Source organism: Octopus sinensis, linkage group LG7, assembly GCF_006345805.1.
Source record: "Octopus sinensis linkage group LG7, ASM634580v1, whole genome shotgun sequence".
Lineage (NCBI taxonomy): Eukaryota > Metazoa > Mollusca > Cephalopoda > Octopoda > Octopodidae > Octopus > Octopus sinensis.
Genome location: NC_043003.1, coordinates 9,685,209 through 9,707,576, shown reverse-complemented (window position 1 = coordinate 9,707,576; position 22,368 = coordinate 9,685,209). Strand labels below are relative to the sequence as shown.

General features: G+C 34.1%; 1 protein-coding gene across 10 annotated transcripts in view; it reads right to left on the bottom strand.

Annotated features, from left to right (window-relative positions):
* Positions 1 to 22,368, bottom strand: part of LOC115214246 — a 397,241-nt gene that overhangs the window by 960 nt on the left and 373,913 nt on the right. The gene's annotated exons all lie outside the window — the stretch shown is intronic.

Genomic DNA, 22,368 nt, shown 5'->3' with positions numbered 1-22,368 from the left:
ACTGTGTGCACATAGAATAAAAGAACATTTATGTGTGTGACTCACATTCTTATACATGTATTAAATTATTGCATATTAGACTGAATATGAACAGTCATCAAGAAAACAATATGAAAGTTGAACATCTGTTTTCAGGTGTCTAATATTCAATAATATGATATCAAATACATATGTGTGTGTTTGCGAAATTATGTTACGTTCTTTTTCTGAAGAAGACACTGCGTTTATGGTTATCGCAGACACTCTTTGACTGGTCAGGTAGATGCCGTTAACGTTCCACTTGTACAGCTGTATGAGGTTGACACTAATGTTACGGAAGATTAAGAAGGATAGAAACACAATATTATATTCATTAATGTGGGTGTTGTTGGAGATGAAGGCAAGTAGGTAGAAACCGTGTAAACACTAGAGTTGCTAGAGAATTCTAGCCAAATAGGGATATATTACATGTGCGTACAAACAAACGAATGCATTCACACAAACATGCTAGTGTGTGTTTGTGTGTGGTGTGTGACTGAGTGTATGTGTGTGTTTGTGCTTGCGTGCACAAATATATATCATTTTTATTTAGGCCTATAAGGGACGTTGCCCGGAGTCACAAATTAGGGAGCGAACAACGGTAACAGAATTAAAGGAGGAGTGAGAGAAGGAAAGAATCGTTAAGTTGATATGTGCTGTCTTGGTGCGCACATATTCAAGCGTATGTCTCTGCATAGCAATTACACCACGGATTAATCTAATGAACTAATATATATATATAATATATATATATATATATATATATATATATATAGATAATGTACTGGGAAATAGATCGTTGCCGGTGTTACAGAAAATTCAAATTCATACGAATTAGCATCGTCCCAAATTCTGTTGGTCAATTTCGTGCGCACGTGTGCAGTTTGAGATATATTTGATGGTACTCTGTTACTGTTGCTACACTACTGGCTATCAATTATATTATTTTTTCAGACCCGATTATATATTTCTTTTGGAATATGTATGCCTGTCGGTGAATAATTAACAGTTTCTTTCATTAGTTGAAGATCTTTTAAAAGTTATGACATAAACCACTTTTGTTTTCAGTGATCGTAGTCACGGATATGTGGACGTATATGATATTCTGGTCGGTTTTTTTTTCTGCATTCACTTAAGAAGAGTTGTGACTGAGGAGCTATATTAGTACGTAGAGGTATTGTCTCGCAAAATCCAGGGACAGAGAGAAGCCTGGCGCAATTTAGATTTTCGAAATATGAAGTTTATGGAGTCAGTTAAATCCCTTCACATACCATTAGATTTCGACGCAGGAAAGCTCTGTCAATTGCTCGGCATTATTTTCTTGTATTTAAATACAAATTTAAGAGTTGTCTCTCAGTGTTCCTCCTCTGGCACACGTCTTTTCGTTCTGTCTATCTGTCTGCCTCTGTCTGTCTATCTTTCTCATTCGCTCTCTCGCTCTCTCGCTCTCTTCCTGTGTGTATATATATGTGTGTGTGAATGGGTGCGTACATGCGTGCGTGCGTTCGTGCGTGCATGTGTGTGTGCGTACATGTGCGTGCATGTGTGAGCGTGTCTGTTTGTGTGTGTGTGCGTGTGTGTGTGTGTGTGTGTGTAACATTTTAAACAATCTGAAATTCCTATGGATAGATGGTAAAGAGGTTACTTCATATCAGGTTTTGTCAATTCTGGTAAAGAAAATATTTATTAAATACGTGCTTTTCCTCCATAGCAAATGCAAAAATAATGAGACATCACAGCTTGACTTTATATGGAATTTAAGATGAGCTAAAATGCAGTGTGGTATGTACTAGAAAAGTGATCCGTTGTAACATTGATACTTGCAAAAGTTTATTATAAATTTGTAGGAAGGTATAACATAATTATAAATCGAATGGAAATTATTTAAAACAGGCAGTTGGTATCTATATACACACATGAGAGAAATTCATTTTAAGATATCAGCAATAATTAAGATGCTTAATAATTTTATTTTCGCCTCATTACCTAAATGGACCCGTACTACAACACAACTTTCTCAGTAATACTTTAAGAAATGCTTTCGACTGATGTTAAAGCCTCGTCAAAATTTTATCACTTCTTTTGCTGATGAGACTACTTAGTGAATACGGTTATATGCAATGTAAAAACAGGATGGGACAAGACCCGATATGGTGACCTGTATTTTAACAAGGGGATTGATTTTCATATTGAAGCAAAATATACACTGTGTAAATATGTAGCTATAACTTTCTTTATAAATTTAATTTCAAATAACCAAAGTGCTCCAGTTAATTAATTTCAAGTGCAAGCTTAACTACTACGTATATTGTCCAATGTGGTCATGCCAATCATGTTTCCTTCTACAGGAAGTATACATATAATCTATTCATAGTAATAGAAGTTTATCGTACAACATAGCTCTTTAATATGAAGTACACCACATATCGGTTCAACTGTCAGGTCTTACTGCTACTGAGGAAATCTCCTGACGAAAATGCAGAAAGCAAAAGCTACCTCTCAAAGACTGGTTTACTAGTTCGGACACAGAACATAATTTAAATTCTAAGAGTTATCTAGCTCAGCTGTAATCTACGATGGTGTACTGTCCTAGATATTGGTCGGCATTATGGTTACTCTGAAAGACATCTTAGACTGCATTCAACGATACTCCACTCTTCTTGTTTCTATAAAGTAACTTACAAACACAATCCTGCCTCACAGACCTGCTGCCTCATTTCTGCCTTTTCTTGGAATACTAACTAGGCTTGTAGTCAAGGACTATCTGCTCTCACGCCATCGCCAGTCACGAAACTTCCACTCACTCGTCTCTCATTTTCTTGTACCACCGTAACTACCCCCTCCTCTTCACCACCACTAGCCACTCAACTAGTCTTTTTCCGAGAATATCTAATCTTGGGAGATCTACATCGAGAAATGTTATCCTGTAGCGCTTCATTTGCAACTATTGAAACGGGAATTAACGGCATCAATTTCACTAATCTCGAAAAATTTGCTTACAACCTGAATACAGTTTCTTCTGCGGACCACTCACATAAATATTTGAGATCAGTCCCCAATATATATACTCTTTTACTCTTTAACTACTCTTTTACTCTTTTACCTTTTACTCTCTTACTCTCTTACTCTCTACTCTTACTCTTTTACTCTTTTACTCTCTTACTCTCTACTCTTTTACTCTTTTACTCTCTTACTCTCTTACTCTTACTCTTTTACTCTTATACTCTCTTACTCTCTTACTCTCTTACTCTTTTACTTACTCTTTTACTCTTTTACTCTCTTACTCTCTTACTCTCTTACTCTTTTACTCTTTTACTCTTTTACTCTCTTACTCTCTTACTCTCTTACTCTTTTACTCTTTTACTCTTTTACTCTTTTACTACTCTTTTACTTTTTTTTTACTCTCTTACTCTCTTACTCTTTTACTCTTTTACTCTTTTACTCTTTTACTCTCTTACTCTTTTACTCTCTTACTCTCTTACTCTTTTACTATTTTACTCTTTTACTCTTTTACTCTTTTACTCTTTTACTCTCTTACTCTCTTACTCTTTTACTCTTTTACTCTTTTACTCTTTTACTCTCTTACTCTTTTACTCTTTTACTCTTTTACTCTTTTACTCTCTTACTCTTTTACTCTTTTACTCTTTTACTCTTTTACTCTCTTACTCTTTTACTATCTTACTCTTTTACTCTTTTACTCTTTTACTCTTTTACTCTCTTACTCTTTTACTCTTTTACTCTTTTACTCTCTTACTCTTTTACTCTTTTACTCTTTTACTCTCTTACTCTTTTACTCTTTTACTCTCTTACTCTTTTACTCTTTTACTCTTTTACTCTCTTACTCTTTTACTCTTTTACTCTTTTACTCTCTTACTCTTTTACTCTTTTACTCTTTTACTCTCTTACTCTTTTACTCTTTTACTCTTTTACTCTCTTACTCTTTTACTCTTTTACTCTTTTACTCTTTTACTCTCTTACTCTCTTACTCTTTTACTCTTTTACTCTCTTACTCTCTTACTCTCTTACTCTTTTACTCTTTTACTCTCTTACTCTCTTACTCTCTTACTCTTTTACTCTCTTACTCTCTTACTCTTTTACTCTTTTACTCTTTTACTCTCTTACTCTCTTACTCTTTTACTCTTTTACTCTTTTACTCTCTTACTCTTTTACTCTTTTACTCTTTTACTATTTTACTCTTTTACTCTCTTACTCTTTTACTCTTTTACTCTTTTACTCTCTTACTCTTTTACTCTTTTACTCTCTTACTCTTTTACTCTTTTACTCTTTTACTCTCTTACTCTTTTACTCTTTTACTCTCTTACTCTCTTACTCTTTTACTCTTTTACTCTTTTACTCTCTTACTCTTTTACTCTCTTACTCTTTTACTCTTTTACTCTCTTACTCTTTTACTCTTTTACTCTTTTACTCTTTTAACACTCTTTACTCTTTTACTCTCTTACTCTTTTACTCTTTTACTCTTTTACTCTTTTACTCTCTTCTCTTTTACTCTTTTACTCTTTTACTCTCTTACTCTTTTACTCTTTTATATTTTACTCTTTTATACTCTTTTACTCTCTTACTCTTTTACTCTTTTACTCTTTTACTCTTTTACACTTTTACTCTTTTACTCTTTTACTCTTTTACTTGTTTCAGTCATTTGACTGCGGCCATGCTGGAGCACCGCCTTTAGTCGAGCAAAACGACCCCGGGACTTATTCTTTGTAAGCCCAGTACTTATTCTATCGGTCTCATTTGCTGAACCGCTAAGTAACGGGGACGTAAACACACCAGCATCGGTTGTCAAGCAATGCTAGAGGGACAAACACAGACACACACAAACATATACACACACATACACACACACACACATATATATATATATATATATATATATATATATATATATATATACTATATATACATATATACGACAGGCTTCTTTCAGTTTCCGTCTACCAAATCCACTCACAAGGCATTGGTCGGCCCGAGGCTATAGCAGAAGGCACTTACCCGAGGTGCCACGCAGTGGGACTGAACCCGAAACCATGTGGTTGGTAAACAAGCTACTTACCACACAGCCACTCCTGCGCCTATATATACAATTCATTAAGTAATGCTAAATATATTCACTCAGTCTCTAGAAGTGAGTTGACGAATATAGACGAAGATGTTATTGATACTCGATCTTCCTAGGTGATGAAAGTCAATTATTTGAAGCTAATGAGAGTTCTGTTGCTAACAGAGATTTGGTTTCACTGCGAGGTTAAAATAAATATTTCTAAGCAAATTTGTAATTAAACTTATCGATATTATATATATATATATATATATATGTGTGTATGTATATATGTATGTATGTATATTATATATTATATATATATATCTATATATATATATTATATATATATATATATATATTATATTAAATTAGAGATAAAACCACTATTAGGCAAATCATATTTATATGGAATTTAAATATAAATCAAATGATTTGCCTAATAGTGGTTTTATCTCTAACTTAATATAATATTTTACTATAAAATTGGATTCAATCCTAAATCTGATTTTTCCCTGTAAGTTTGGATTTATTCCCCAATATTTTATTATATATATATATATATATATATATATATGTATATATATATATATATATAATATATATATATATATATATAATATATATATATATATATATATATATATTATATATATAGTGTAAGTATATGTATACATGTGTGTGTATGTAATATATATACTTATGCGTTTGTATGTATACAAGACCTACGTGTGCTTGTGCGAGTGTGCTTAGTTAATGTTACTAAAACTTTTCCAGTCAAAATTTGCTTACCACAAATATACTTCATTTTTATCAATAAATATAATTTTAATAATTGGAAGAACTCTATTTGGATGGCTTAATTATCCTAATGAAATTTGAAGAATTTTGATATGATAGATAGAAACAAATCAATGCAGAAAATATTAAAAAAGTTACACTGCTTTCACGTCGGATATTATAATTTAATTACATGTCTATAATCTATTAATATAAAAGGGAATTACAGAAGATTGTTTCCTATTTTATTATATCCATAAAGCATATTCTAGATAACTAATGGAAATACAGCTCATCTAGGTAAAGTCCATTAAAAGATACTACCTCTATGTCTGTTCAACGGCATCGCCTTGAATCATCAATGTTTTTGTCTAATAGTTTTTGATACCAATAGTTTACCAACATTAGTCGGAGATGCAATTAAAAATATTTTAAACATTTTTGATACAACCGATTGATTTATCAAGTAGTTGATAGTATTTACTATATTTTTGAAATTATTTATTAGTTCACATTAATGAACGTAATGAAAAATTTGATAAAACACCTGTCATTTTAAGCCTGAGTTTCTGAAATCGATTTTGAAACTTGTTTTCTGTATTATAGAACATAGTGATAAGCATATTTCCTTTATGAATAAATATGATCGTAAAAATATGTACCCCAGGATTGTGATCATTATAAGGAGAGGCCTTGGGTGACATGTCAAAATGACAAACATGGAACCGCTTACATTAGATAAGGAAATATACATTTTGAAAACTTAGCATGAAATATAAGACCACAAGAAAAAGAAAAAGAATTAATTTGACAGAATATGAACATTCAAAGAAAATGTTATACACATTTAATGTTATATTTACAATAATACAATATGTTAGTGGTTTATTGTGATAACAACATATATTGGATATGTGTACAGATATCTACAACATGAATAATAAATACAAAGTTTAACAAGACAGTTTGCAGACAATATTGATGAAATGAAATGAAAGTAACATAAAATCATGCTTTGACATACTGAAACACAAATAAATTCTGAGATTAATAATATATTTTATCAACATTAAGATCATAAATTACAGTATTAACATTTCTAAAATAATTATTAGTAGTCCCAATTAAATTCATAATTTATAAGATTATATCTAGCATTTTACCATGATTAAAATTTTACTTTCTTTGTAAACCTTAATAGGAACGAGATGTGTTTTACTTGATATGGTAGATTCAATTTTACCGTCCATGAATTAAATTCAAAAGAAAACGAAGCAAAGGCTTTCACTAATAATGTTTCATAATTTGCGATATTTACTGACATTGTAGCATCTTTTCTATGTCGAAACTAATTCACAGGTCTTTGATAGTGTCCGTTGTTTCCTGCGAGGAAGTGTTTCTTTTATTATTGATCGGATGATGAATTGCGAATTAATGAAATATATAATTTATTATCAACTCTATATATTTATGGGAGTAACTTACATTTACAGGAGAGGGAAATGATGCAAATCAGCAATATTCTACTCATAACACAGACTAATAGAGCGAAAAATAAGTGAAAATAAATATGTATCTATATTTAATAGCTTTAAAAACTGAGACGTAAAATTTAGCAGGTGATTTAAGACTTGTTTCATTTAGTATAATCCTAAAACGCTGATTTTGTACTAAGTAAATGACCAAGCTATCTCTTACAATCTGTATATTATCGCATATGCGTTTGCACACAGTAGGCGGCTTAGAGTGTATATTTACAGAATAAACAAACATGATTTGGCCATGAGAAATGATAAATTTTTTACTTTATGAGTCATTATACATCTTTATTCTTACCAAGGGTATATATCACCTTTATCATTCTCTACACAATATAGACAAATTTCTTAAGGACTAAATAGAATTTAGAAAGTCTAAAGATTAATATTGCACTTAATATGCAAAAATTGCAAACCCACTCAATCAACTGCGTGAGGACATGATATGCATGAAAATAGTGTTATACACGCACTAGGAAACACACTCATGTGTATATACTTACACAATATATATATATAAGTTCATTTGTGTATATATGTATATACACACACATACACACAGGCATATGTATGTATATATATATATATATATATATATATATATATATATTATATCTATATAGATGTATATAGATATAGATATATAACACTTGTAATAATAATGACGTTAGTCAAGTGAAATGATGTAATTGCTGATTAAGTTATTTATATACAGGTACTGGAAGACTTCAATTAAAATTCTTAAATGTAATGATGTAATCATGTTACTTCATATTATTTATTATATTTCGTTCCATTTCATTTCACTTCCTGAGGAAATTTGAGGACAATCTGTGCCTACATATAAACACAGTGAGGGATAATTTCTTCATTTCTTCTGCAAACGTTATTATTATTACTAATATACTATTCTATACACTACCAAAACTTTATACCTACACATACCCACACACACACACACACATAATAACGCCCACACACACATACACACACACACGCACACACACATACATATATATATCTACATACATATGCTAATAATGAAAATATGTACTCTATGCCAATATTAGAACTACAACAAAATCACAAGAAAAACTATTACTACTACAGCTACCATTATACTACTTCTACTAACATGACTATTGTTAATAAATTTACTACATACAATCTTGCTACTAATATTACTACAGACACCAATGACAACATCAAATATCTCTACTGCTAAATATAATGATAACAGCAACAACAACAACATTATCAATGATAATTATAATGATAGTAATAGTAATGTTACCAATAATAACAATAATAATAATAATAATAATAATAATAATAATAATAATAATAATGATAATAATAATAATAATAATAATAATAATAATGAATTCTGAATTTCGGTACAAAGTCAGTAAGTTTGTGAGGTTAGTCGATATTATGGACTTTGATAGTTGACTGCTGAATCATTTTAAATTGACTGTCGAGGAATGAAAGGAAAATTTGGCCTCAGGATAGATTTGCGCCTCGGAATATAAAGAGCTGGAACAAATAACGCAATTCGTTTTTCGACATTCTAACGATTTTCCCACTCCAAAATACTTACGTAATGATGATGGTAATGATAATAATGAAAATACTACTAATAATAATACTAAAATAATAATAATAATAATCATTTGTACTATAGAAACAACGTTTGGAAATTGGGGGACGGTGGGGCCAGATGATTAACGTGCTCCATAGGCGCTTAATTTATCGATCCCGAAAGTAAGCAAAATAATAATAATAATAACAATAATAATAATAATAATAATAATAATAATAATAATAATAATAATAATAATAATAATAAAAGAAGAAGGAGAAGAAGAAGAAGAAAAAGTAGAAGAAAAGAAGAAGAAGAGAAGAAGAAGAAGAAAAGTAGAAGAAAAGAAGAAGAAGAAAGAAGAAGAAAAGAAGAAGAAGAAGAAAGAAGAAGAAAGAGAAGAAGAAAAGAAGAAGAAGAAGAAAGAGAAGAAGAAAAGAAGAAGGAGAAGGAGAAGAAGAAGAAGAAAAGAAGAAGAAGAAGAAGAAGAAGAAGAAGAAAGAGAAGAAGAAAAAGAAGGAGAAGAAGAAGAAGAAGAAGAAGAAGAAAAAGAAGAAGAAGAGGAAGAAGAAATTCGGTCTTGATATAAAAGATGGGCTACAGCAAATATTCTGCTTCGTACCACAGATTTGCTTGTCAGTTGTTTGATTTTAATCAGCTGAGAATGTTCCTTAGTGGCTGACCATATGCGCATCTTTGATCACGGGCAGAAGTAGTGGGAGAGCATCATAACCATGTGTTGAGATGGATTCTTTGGACTTTGGATAATTCACCTTTGGAAACACGGGTGTTTTGTTCATCATCCTTAAACAACCCTTATTCAGGGACCTTTTCAGCGGAATGGCCTACTCGACCTGTTAGAAAATTCTAACTGGGCTCCACTTGCAAGGTCATGCGCTTTTTATCTTGATATGAGATCACTATGTCACGCACATATGATTGTGATGCATGTGCCTGGTGTACCCTTATCAGACGAGTAGTCATGATGGGAATACTGGATTTCGTATATTTTAGCCCAGTGTCACATTGATGGCATGCATGCTCACTCACTCAATAATAATAATAATAATAATAATAATAATATAATATTAATAATATAATAATGATAATAATAATAATAATAACAATAAGGAAATGATCAGATAAATCATTTCCTTTTCATGGATGATATAAAAGTTTGTACGAAAAATTAGAAACGCCTTGAAAGTCTTGTACATACTATCCGCACTTTCTCAAATGACGAAGGTATAAAATTTGGGATAGAAAAGTGCTCTATTTTGAAAATGATCTGAAAGAAAGCAGGGAAATGAAATGCCAGATGGGCAAACAATGAGCAGTCAAAAAAGGGTAGCGGTATAAGTTTTTTGAGAATACAGAAAGCAAACGAAATTTTTTTTAAATGATGAAACAAATTACCAGTAGAGAGTATGCAAAGGGAGGGAGAGAATTATAGCAGTCAAAGCTGACTTCAAAACATCTTATTCAAGCAGTGACTTCAAGAGCAGTACCCTTAATCGGATATGGAGTTCTAATTAGTGGATAAAAAACGATATAAAGAAACTAAGTTGTTGACAATGTACGGAGAACACTATCCGAAAGCTGATATCAACCGGCTGTACTTGAGGAGAGACCAGGATGGAAGAGGCTTAATAGCAGTAGAAGAATGTGTACAGATGGAAATAAAAAGCCTAGTGGTGTATCTACAGAGCTGTTCAGAGAAACTACTAAATATAGTGAATAAAAATCAGGCGATCAAACGTGTAGTAGGAGAAAAGGACAAGGATGACATACAGAGAGGGCACGTCAGGCAGATTGAAAAGAAATCTCTGCATGGTCACTTTTGGAGAGCCACACTGAAGATGTAAGTGGTAGAAGATCTGGGCTTGATTAAAAAAGGGGCACTTAAAAAAAGAATCAGCGAGCCTGGTTGTAGTAGTTCGAGATCAGACGATAAAAACAAACTGGAGAAAAATATATATGGATGTGTCAGAAATATGTAGGGCCTGTGAAACTTGGAAAGAGACCGTGGCACACATTGAGGGAGAATTCTCCAAGTTGGCACAGGAAGGGTATAAGAAATGGAGGAACGACCAAGTTGTAAAAGATTTATACTAGAAACTTTGCTAGAAATGGGGATTTGATGCTGGAAACCCATGGTATAATAATCGATTCGAAAGAGTACTGGAGTCGGAAAAATGTAAGATCTTGTGGGACATTTTCTTCAAACGGAGAAGTTAGAAAATAATTAACCGGACAAAACAGTTATAGATATAGATAAGCGAAGTTGCATACTAATCGACTCCTCATACCCATTTCATTGCAGAATTGAAAAGAAAGAGGAAGAAAAACAAAAAACAAAAAATAAAAATACAATCCCTTAAAAATTGAAATAGGAAGAATTTGGAGTACGAAAGCTGTAACGGTCGTGCCTATAATAATTGGTGCGCTGAGAACAGTAAGCAAAGGTATAGACGAATGGCTGAAGGGGACCGGAATAGAATGACCTGTAGAGCCCCTAGAGAATGTTTGTCTCTTGGGGACGGTGAGGAACATCAGAAAGGTTCTAAGCACTTGAAAGACTACTGGAAACCTGTGGATACCTAAGGTTACAGGTAGTAACTCGTTATCCAAGTAATTCCTACCAGGAATAAGACCGAACCTGAACCAAATAATAATAATAATAATAATAATAATAATAATAATAATAATAATAATAATGATAATGATAATAATAATAATGATAATGATAATAATAATAATGATAATGATAATGATAATAATAATAATAATAATAATAATATAATAATAATAATAATAATAATAATAATAATAATAATAATAATAAAATTCTAGTTTCTAACATAAGCACAATGTCAGAATATTGGGTTGAGATTCAGTCGTTACTATCGATTCCAGTACATGACTGGTACTTTATCTTATTTTTATCCATACTGAAAGGGTGAAAGCAAAGTTGACCCCGGTGGGACTTATCTCTGATGTATAGCATCGTAATTAAATACCGTACGGTATTTTAGCCGATGTTCTAAATATTCTATGTATCGCGCATTCCTTGATCAACAAATGGCTGGACATATTCAGAATAGCCGTCAACATGAAGTCATTGGAACCACCGAATGCCAGTACTTTTATCGGCCGATGAGATTTGTGAGAAAGTAATTAAAATCCGAGATGTATTTCATAGTGATAATCTTTGTCCTATTCTATCTGTAATCATTCTCATCTGAAAGACTTATATTTTAAGAATGGAAAACGAAAGATGAATTAGGAATAGATAAAGAAACTATCAACTATCGTTTATCTAAAGATAATCTGAACTTATTTGCTAAGAACGAGTTCACACTTTGTCGAACAGTGTACAAGTGTTCAGTGAGGAACAACTCATGGAATTCGGCACTAATAAATGTGGTATTTTTACCATGAAAAGGGGGAAATGTCTAAGAGAAGTGCAACTGATCTTTCCTAAAGTGAGAATATAAAATAAATTCATAATTTATTTTTGAGTGCAAATAGGTATTTCAGAAGTTGATAGCATAAACAAAAAGAAACGAAGGATGCGCTGAGAACTGAAGACAGAAGAGTGATTGAAATATTTAAATACTACCTGAAAAATAGTGATGTTAACAGAGATAGCTGTCTCGTTCATTCTGTGCAATGCTGTTACAGCTGTTGGGACACTAAAGATTTACAGGATTCTTAATTATCTTCAAAAAGATTGCTACTGAAAGACTCTACAAGAAAAGCAATGACGGTGAAAGTAGTTTGACAAATACAGAAAACTGTGTTGTGATACTAAACTATTGTTTGGGCAAGACGGCGTCGACTATAGATAAACATTCTGAAAAAAGTAGATGGAACTATAAAACCAGTAAATTTAAGTAGATATCATAAAACAAGACAAGAAATAAAAACTGAACGAGAAATTCTTTTAAGAACTTCTCGTTTAGAAGCATCCTTTCTTGAGTCAGGTTGAGGGAAAAGGATTATAGAAAGTTTCCAGCGGAACTACTGTAGCATCTCCAAAACAGAAGATACAGACACAAGAAATCCGAAGATAGATTATGTAGATATATTATGTAAACATGTGGCGAAAAACTAGAGATTGTAGCTTACTTCTATCAAAATGTAAAAAACCTGCAACAGAAACATCACGATGGTTGGGACATACTACAAAACTGCATCAACAATACACTGGTAATTATGCAAAAATCTCAAAAGGACTCGCTCAGAATATTATTATGATCGTGAACTAGTGAAATTTGTCGGAAATCTACATGTAAGCATTAAATCACACATGAAAATCCACACAGGACATAGAAAATCGGATAACTTTATCCTTGAAAAAGATACCAGAACCTATGAGGATTATAGATGCAATTTACCTAATTCATACATGGGTGAAAGTGAAAGCAATGCAAATATATATGAATACAAGAAATGAGCATTAGACGGCTTTGGAACTGCAAGGAGATAATGGTACTTGAAATCATTATGCAAGCACTATTTGCAATGCATGTAAATATTACCAAATAGGTATCTTTAAACAGCATAACAGTTAACTTTCACACTGCAGAAAGTATTTCACCTTCATCCACCTAGAACCTGAAGATATGTGCTAAATATCTGAATATATGGGAAGCAGCTTCGTTGAATACACTTAGCGAAATCAATACTATTGTTTTATTCATTTATTTTTTGTTGCGTAAATGAAAATATCTATATAATAATGGCCGATAAAAACGTTGGCTAGCTGGTTAGTTGGTTGGTTAGTTGGTTGGTTGGTTGGTTGGTTGGTTGGTTGGTTGGTTGGTTGGTTGGTTGGTTGGTTGGTGGTTGGTTGGTTGGTCGGTTGGTTGGTTGGTTGGTTGGTTGGTTGTTTATTCAGTCATGCTTTACATCAAATTAAAATGAGGGAAAGGACAAAAATAAGAGATACAGAGAAAATAGGATGCAGGATGAATGCACATAATAGGCTTGGTGGCAGGCAGTGCGGAAACAAATTTTATGCGCAGTGTGAGAGGAAAATAGACGTAGAGAAGAGGAGGGGAAGAGGGGAGGGGAAGAGGGGAGGGGAAGATGTGGTGGAAGAAGAGAGGGAGGAGAGAGAAAGGAAGGAAGGGAGGGAGGAAAACGAGGGGAGGGGAGAATGGAGAAAGAGTAAAAGTGGAGGAGGAGACGGAATGGAAGAGGAGGAGGAGGAGGGAGAGGTGAGTAAATGACTATTTATGGGATGAATTATACAAATGAGAAATACATTTTATCTCATTTCATTTTACGCTGTAAAACTTTTTTCGTATGAAAATGTTTATTCATTTCATCTTTGTGAACATATACCAAGTAATTTGACAAAAGTTAATTAGCGTATGTATGCTATATTTTCTCATTTTACACTTGGTAGCAAAGTTGTACTTCTAAAGTTACAAGTTATATGACGGGTAACATCTCAGAAAATGACAAAGCAACCATGCAGTGGATATGGCAGTAAACAAAAATATAGAGATCAGGTTTGTCGAACAAATGTTTTTACCAAGGAGCACCAAAAAAAAAAAAACCTCGTAATCAACATATCAGGCACAACAATCGGTAATGTATGTCTAAAAGATAAATTATAGAAGAGAAACTATCGAAACACAAATATCTGAAAACATAAATAATCCGAATGTGCAACCTTAAAATCCACACTACGCTTAATATGTGCTTTAGGAAGGGCAAAAACAACATGCACACAGCTACGCCACAAAAATCCCAGGATTTCAGAATATAGATGATACAACAATAACACTACAGCACATCGCACACATCCTACTCAGGACACTTTCAATATACAGTAAAAGATATAAAAAACCAAAGCAAAACCACAGCACATATCGAAGGCACACAAAGCTGTGCTCGGTACTGCAGTGAAAGTACGCAATAAGTCTACTGGATGATAATAATAATAATAATAATAATATAATAATAATAATAATAATAATAATAATAATAATAATAATGATGATGATGATGATAATAATAATAATAATATTGATAATAATAATGATGATAATAACAACAATAATAAAAACAATAAAAGATGGGCTACAGCAAATATTCTGCTCAATGCCACAGATTTGCTTGTCAGTTGTTTGACCTTAACCAGTTGAGCATGTCCCTTAGTGGATGACGATATGTGCATCTCTGATCACGAGCAGAAGTAGTGGGGGAGCATCATAGCCATGTGTTGAGAAGAATTCTTTGGGGTTTGGATAATTCACCTCTGGGAACATGGGTGTTTCGTTCAACATCCTTAAATAACCCTTATTCAGGGACCTTTTGAGCAAGATGTGCTACTCGACCAGAAGAAAATTCTAACTGGGCCCCATGTGCAAGGTCATGCGCTGTTTATCCCCAGGGATTTCCCAATCCAACATATCAGGTGTTAGAACATAAAAGACCATACCTAATGATGGTGGACAAGATGCATCACATATGCTATATATTTGATGTTCCATGCCCTCTTGGCGCACAAATAGTCATGAAGGAAGGCGAAGAGGTAGATAAATACAACCCTTTCAAGTATGAAATAGCCCGGCTTCGGAAAACGAGGAAGGTGAAGATAGTGCCAATTATTGTTGAGTCCTTGGGAACAGTAGCAAAAGACATCAAGGAGAATATGAAGGAAATTGTAATAGAGTGTCCAGTAGAACTGTTACAAAAGATTTGCCTCCTTGTCGCAGAACAATAAGGAAGTATTAGATTACTCAAAAGAATGGATAGAATGGTATCGTAGGCTGCAGGTGGCAAGCCCACTACACATGCAAGACTCCAAGAGTTCCAACAAAATATGTGATAAATAATAATAATAATTACAATAATAATAATAATAATAATAATAATAATAATAATAATAATAATAATAATACCCTAGGTGTACAGAAAATACTCGGCGAGAAATGGAAGGAATATAATGATAATAATATTTTACTCAGTACAACGGATATGCGTCTTAGTTGTTTGATACTAACCAGTTGAGCATGTCCCTTAGTGGCTGACGATATGTGAATCTCTTATCACGGGCAGAAGTAGTGGGGGCGTATCATAGCCATGTGCTGGGAGGAATTCTTTGGGATTTGAAGAATTCACCTTTGGAAACATGGGTCTTTTGTTCATCATCCTTAAAACAAACCTTATTTGGGGCCCTTTTGTTTGCGATGGGCTACTCGACGTAAAGAAAATTTTAACTTGGCCCAACTCGCAAGGTTTATCGCTGTTTATCTTGCTATGTCGTGCACATGTGTTTGTGATGCATGTGCCTGGTGTACCCTATTCGTGTAATAGGGTACATGATGTGTTTCGTATATTTTCACGCAGTGTCACTTTGATGGCATGCCCTGATTGCTCACTCAATAAGAGTAATAATAATAGACCCCACAACATATACTCTATAGCTCAGATACCCAACAGAAAAACACAGCTCGCATTACACAAACAACAGGCAAAACAAACGCTAATACCACGAAATAGGGCAATCAGACCCTATAACAAAATAAACTGATACAATACAATATCGGGAAGTGTTTGCACTCCCTCAGCAACGAAAGAAAGAACACACAATGCTGCACATTCCTCATAAACAAGGAGGTGTAAAAGGTGATGCAATACAAATTTGCTTGAATTCTTAAACAACTCTTATTCAGGAACCTTTTGAGTGAGATGGGCTACTGGACCTGGGCTCCACCTGCAAGATCATGCGCTGTTTACCTTGATATCAGATCACTATGTCACGCACGTAAGGTTGTGATGCATGTGCTTGTTGTACCTATTTCTTTATAACCCACAAGGGGCTAAACAAAGAGGGGACAAACAAGGACAGACATAGGTATTAAGTCGATTATATCGACCCCAGTGCGTAACTGGTACTTAATTTATCGACCCCGAAAGGATAAAAGGCAAAGTCGACCTCGGCGGAATTTGAACTCAGAACGTAACGGCAGACGAAATACTGCTAAGCATTTCGACCGGCGTGCTAACGTTTCTGCCAGCTCGCCGCCATGTGCTTGTTGTACCCTTGTCAGACGGATAGTCATGTTGCTTATATTGGGCTTCGAAATTTAGTTCCCCAGTGTTACTTTGATAGCATGCGCTGCTCTCTCACTCAGTAATGATAACATTCTAGGGCGCTCTTAAGAGAACATCACGGGGTGTTTAATGTGAACACTAAAAGGTATTGAAAAACAAAAAGGAAACGTATTTACGTTTAACATGTGAGGGCAGTAAATTAGTAATGAGTAACATCTGTTGATGTCAATTAAGTCATAAAGAAAATCAATCGGAAACAGGACCTAATGAAAAATTAAGGATAACCATTTTTGTAATTTTAATAAACTTTATTGACGCCAGCATCATATAATTAACTTAATGGAAATGATAATTTTAACTCAAATATCACGTGTAAATAAATTAAGGAAAACATGCCATATTAACAGAGGACGGCTTCGAAACACATTAACCAAAAGATGGCAAATAGCATTAATATGCGAAATTTTAAAATTAGAAACAATTCCCTTCGTAACACTCTGCGCAAAACTTGACATATCCAGAAACAAAAACACGGTAACCAAAGTAAAAGCTGGCAATGAAAATCAAGACTCGCAAATAAAACACAAAAGCTAGAATGCTCACGATAGGAAAATGCTAATATTCTACATGAATATTTCACTGCCGCAATTTAAACCGAAACAAAACTACGGTCGTTAAGTGCTTCATGTCAGGAGAAATTACACCTGCAAGCCAGAATAGGTGCCAACACAAATAGAATAAATAAAATGGGTAATCATTTTCAAATTTGCTTCAGGAGAGAATGATGTCAAAATGCCGGGTGCCCTAAAGTCACCTTACGCTAATGAATTGAGTATGTCAGGAATACACTTCCGTTCAAAAGAATGGTTTGTTCTTCATTGATGAGATGCAACTGCAATTATCATATTCATGTTCGAATCTACCGAAAATAATTAAGAATGAATACACGAGTCATTGTCGTGATAAATAAAATTAAATTGCAGAAATTGTACAGTTTAAAATCGTAAAGATCACAATCTAAATGTTGAAATAATTAAAGAGATAACATTTTTCTATTCACTAACTAGAGTACCTCCCAAAGATAAATGTCCAACGATGAAACTGTATCGGCTGTGGCCCACTTAATCAAAACATTTCCGAATGTCTATATCCACAGGTTAAAAGAATACTCTGCATATATTTAATGTGTTGAGCTGGGTCTACTCATACGGAATATAGAAATCCAAGCAAGCACGTTGGAAAACAAAGACAGAAAAGAAAGATAACAAGAGAAACATTCGCTTTATTAGTGGAAAAGTTACTTGGTCATCCCATAAATAATGCGGGTTTTTCTAAAAGTTAGAGAGAGACAGGCAGTTATTTTTTTCAAAGCTATAATGGAAGTGACAAAGAAGCATGTTTGGTATATTTTGCTTTAGGCGTTCAATAAGGGCAACAACGCAATGGAAAGTGCGAGGAATATTAATGCAGTATGTGGGGATTGGACAATAAGCGTAAGCCAGTATCAACGGTGGTTCCAGAAATTCCGAGCCGGAAACTACAGCCTAGAAGACGAGCCTCGTCCTGAAACATCTGTAGAGCTCGACGAGGACATCCTGCAAACCCTAGTGGAACAAAATCCCATCGCAACTACTGAGAAACTAGCAAAGAAGCTTGGATTTTGTCATTCAACCAGTCATTCAAGTCAGCGTTAGAAGAGAAACAACCATCGTTGGTTTCTGACGAAAGGTGTTCTTTCATCAGGATAATGCTCGGCCACATACGGTGAGAATGACATTTCAATGGCTGGAGCAGTTTGAATGGGAAACGATGTCCCACGCAGCATATTCGCCAGACATTGCTCCATTTGATTATCATTTATCCCGCAGTCTTCAAAATCAGTTGGACGGAAAAATACGAATTCTGTAGAAGAGGTCGGAACAGTACAGGAGGAGTATTTTACGTCACGGACAAGTGAATTTTGGAAGAGGGACCTTGGAAGTCTACCAGATAGATGGAAGAGCATTGTAGAAAAGGAGAATGTATTTCAGATTTAAAAAGACCTTTGTTTATCTTAATCTCGAAAAATAAAAGAAGTAATAAAAAACTGCATCATTTCTGAGATAACCCAATATTAACAAAATATACCACTGATATGAAAGGGAACACCAATATTACAGAAATATAACATAATAAAACAAGGCATACTTCAAATTAAAGAAACCCTGAAACAGATCTTCGCTAAGTCGCAAAAGCCTAGTCTATTTGAGAAGCTTTCTCTGACTAAAAGTTAATTCTGTGTGTTGCCTGTACAGCGAAGGAATTTCAACGGTCAAAATTGTTCAAATCACAATGCATGAACAATCATGGAGGTAAATCTCAATCCAAGAAAAATAATTTGGGAGGCAGAATGATATGTAATGTAGTTTAAAGCATGTTTAATAAGACACTAAATTAATTAGACAAAACACCTGACTTGTTCACATAGGGCAAAAACCGTCATATTTCCAACGACCAACAAGAATAAAAAAGAAACCTTAGAAATATGTCAGTAAAAGGAACATAATTACATTTAGTGACAAAAACTAACTCCACCTTTTTTAGAAGAGTTAAAATATAAAGGAACTCCTTGACTCTACACCTATCTAGCGCTCAAAATTTAATTATGCTGGAGTCCGATATAAGAGTGGACATTCTGAGTGGACATTCAGCTGCTTTGTTGGTGTGTAATTAAACATTAATTGTATGCTGCAAGAAATAGATAATGCGAAACACTTCCACAGATAGTAAACGGGCTTAGTAGTTGAATCGACATACGATTCAGTTTAGAAAACTATACTAAGGCTATACTAAGTAGTAGTAGTAGTAGTAGTAGTAGTAATGATAATGGTGGAGGCTATAATTTTAGAGATTGTGACATCCACCATGTTAATTTTGACATTGTGTGTGGCAGTGGAGTGGAGAATATTACCGGGTACCGACGTAGATGATGATGAGGTGATGCTTCTGCTGCTGCTGATGATGATGGCGACGACAACGACGACGATTTTGTGGTGGTGCTAAGCTGAGATGAGGAAGAAGGCGATAATGATGTTGTTGATGATGATCATGATAATTATAATAATGGCAAAGATGGGGAGGAGAGGGAGGTGGAGAAGAAAGTAGTGGTAAATATAACAATGGCACTGATGGTGATGCCGATGGTTTGTAGGTTTAATTGTAGTTGAGGGCTAAGATTATGATTATGTGATGATGTACTTATGACTCGTGAAGGCAACATATGTGGGATTTATGATAATGATGATATTGGCCGTATGAGCAGTGTTGGTGATGATGATGATGATGACAGAGGTGAAATGATGTGGAGTGGTGTTATCGCAATCCCGGAAATGGATGCAGTAACACCTTATTCACGTTATTCAAAAGCAAAATGAGAATAATGCCACCACATTCACCATCATCACAAAGGTTTGATCCGCACGCAAGACATATACCTTATCAAGCCACCATCATTATCATGGCGCACAATTATGCTATCCGTCCGTAACACATCTACAACTCTTAGCATCACTTCCATCATTAACACCATGATTATTCTCCTCCTCTTCCTGCTCCTAACAATCATCACCATCAGGATCATCGTCATCAAAAACACTATATCCGCCATCACCATCACGATTCTAATTTATCATCACCTCCGCCGCAGTCTTAACACCCCACCTGCACTATCATCATCATCAACATTCGCATCATCAACATTCTCATCATCATCATCATCATCATCATCATCATCATCATCATCATCGTCGTCATCATCATCATCATCGTAATCATCATCGTCATCATCGTAATCATCATCGTCATGATTGTCATCATCATTATCATCCCTCCATTTTTATTCTCATTCCACATCACCACCACCACCATGATCCCAATCCAAAACAACAACTAATTATCATTATCACCATTATCCTCTCTATGCCATCCTATATCTCCCTCAAGCACGTTTCAACAACATTCGTGCTCAGAATCGCCTCAACCACTATCATTCCCTCGTTTAACTTCACCACTATAGCTACCAACATCCGGCACTCCAGATCCATCTTTTTCCCATCTGTCTTTATATAGTGTAAAGCATAATAGTTCATAGGATGTACTCGTAGGAAATAAAATGTATTTTGTCTATTTAACGCAGCATATTGTCACTCTGACCAGGCACTTTGAATTCGTTTTATAATTTGCATGACCAAGATTCTGGGAACATGTAACCTCACAGCTTATCTTTCCCTTAAACATAAAATATGCTAGTTATTCTAAAGAGTAACATAAGATAAACAAGAGCACCCACAGAGTGCAAACCTTCGCCAAGGCAATACCAACGTCTGCTCAACGATTAGCAGGAGATGGGTTTTTTTAAAATGAGAATATCTGAAATACACTCGACTGCTCTCACAAAGGAGAATACTAAACATGAACCCGATCACACTCAAAAATTAAGTAAAAAAAAAACAGGAAAATAATCCAGAATCCTCGTCTGGAACTGGATCGATCCCCAAATCTAGTCAGTTTGTGTCAGTCACAAGGCCAACCATCCCTAAAAGTTTCATCCGAATCCACTCAGTGATTCTTGAGATATCTTGTCTAGGGACAAACAAACACGACTGAAAACAATAATAATGGCTTACATTAAGAATATAACAGACAAAATCTGACAAGTTTATGTTGTCACAAAATTAAAGGTGGTTGGCGCCTTCAGCATCAACAAAATATTTTCAATATCCAATGTAACTGCACCACGCTGTTTCACATAGAGAATTGTAAAGTTGTAGTTTTCTTTTTCCTCTTCGGGTTGGTTTGTATCGTGTTTGAACATTTCTAAGTAGAAATTCTACACTGGTTTCTGACCGGTGTAAACAAATACGCTTTTTGTATTTGCTGTGATCATTTCCGCAATTAGCATTTTTGTATTTTTTGTTTTTGTTTGTCGTTATTGTGGTTACGTGTTATTCGTTAATGTGTGAGAAACTTAACGGAACAGACATTTATTTTCGTGACCGCTGACCGTCACGACTGTATTAATGGTGAACTATCAAAACAAACGTTAACCACGTCTTTCTTTTCCGTTTTCTCTTTTTCTATCTAATACGATCCTCTTCACTCTTTGATACATTTTTCGGCTATAGTCATTTTTATTACTTCTCAATGATCCATTCTGAGAAAATTATGAATTTGGTAAATACAGAACATAAATTAGATTCCACTTTACAACTCAGTGGGGGAAAGACCAAAATGGAACAGCTCAGAGGAAAGTAGGTCAATTCTTCTGCATAGCAGATATT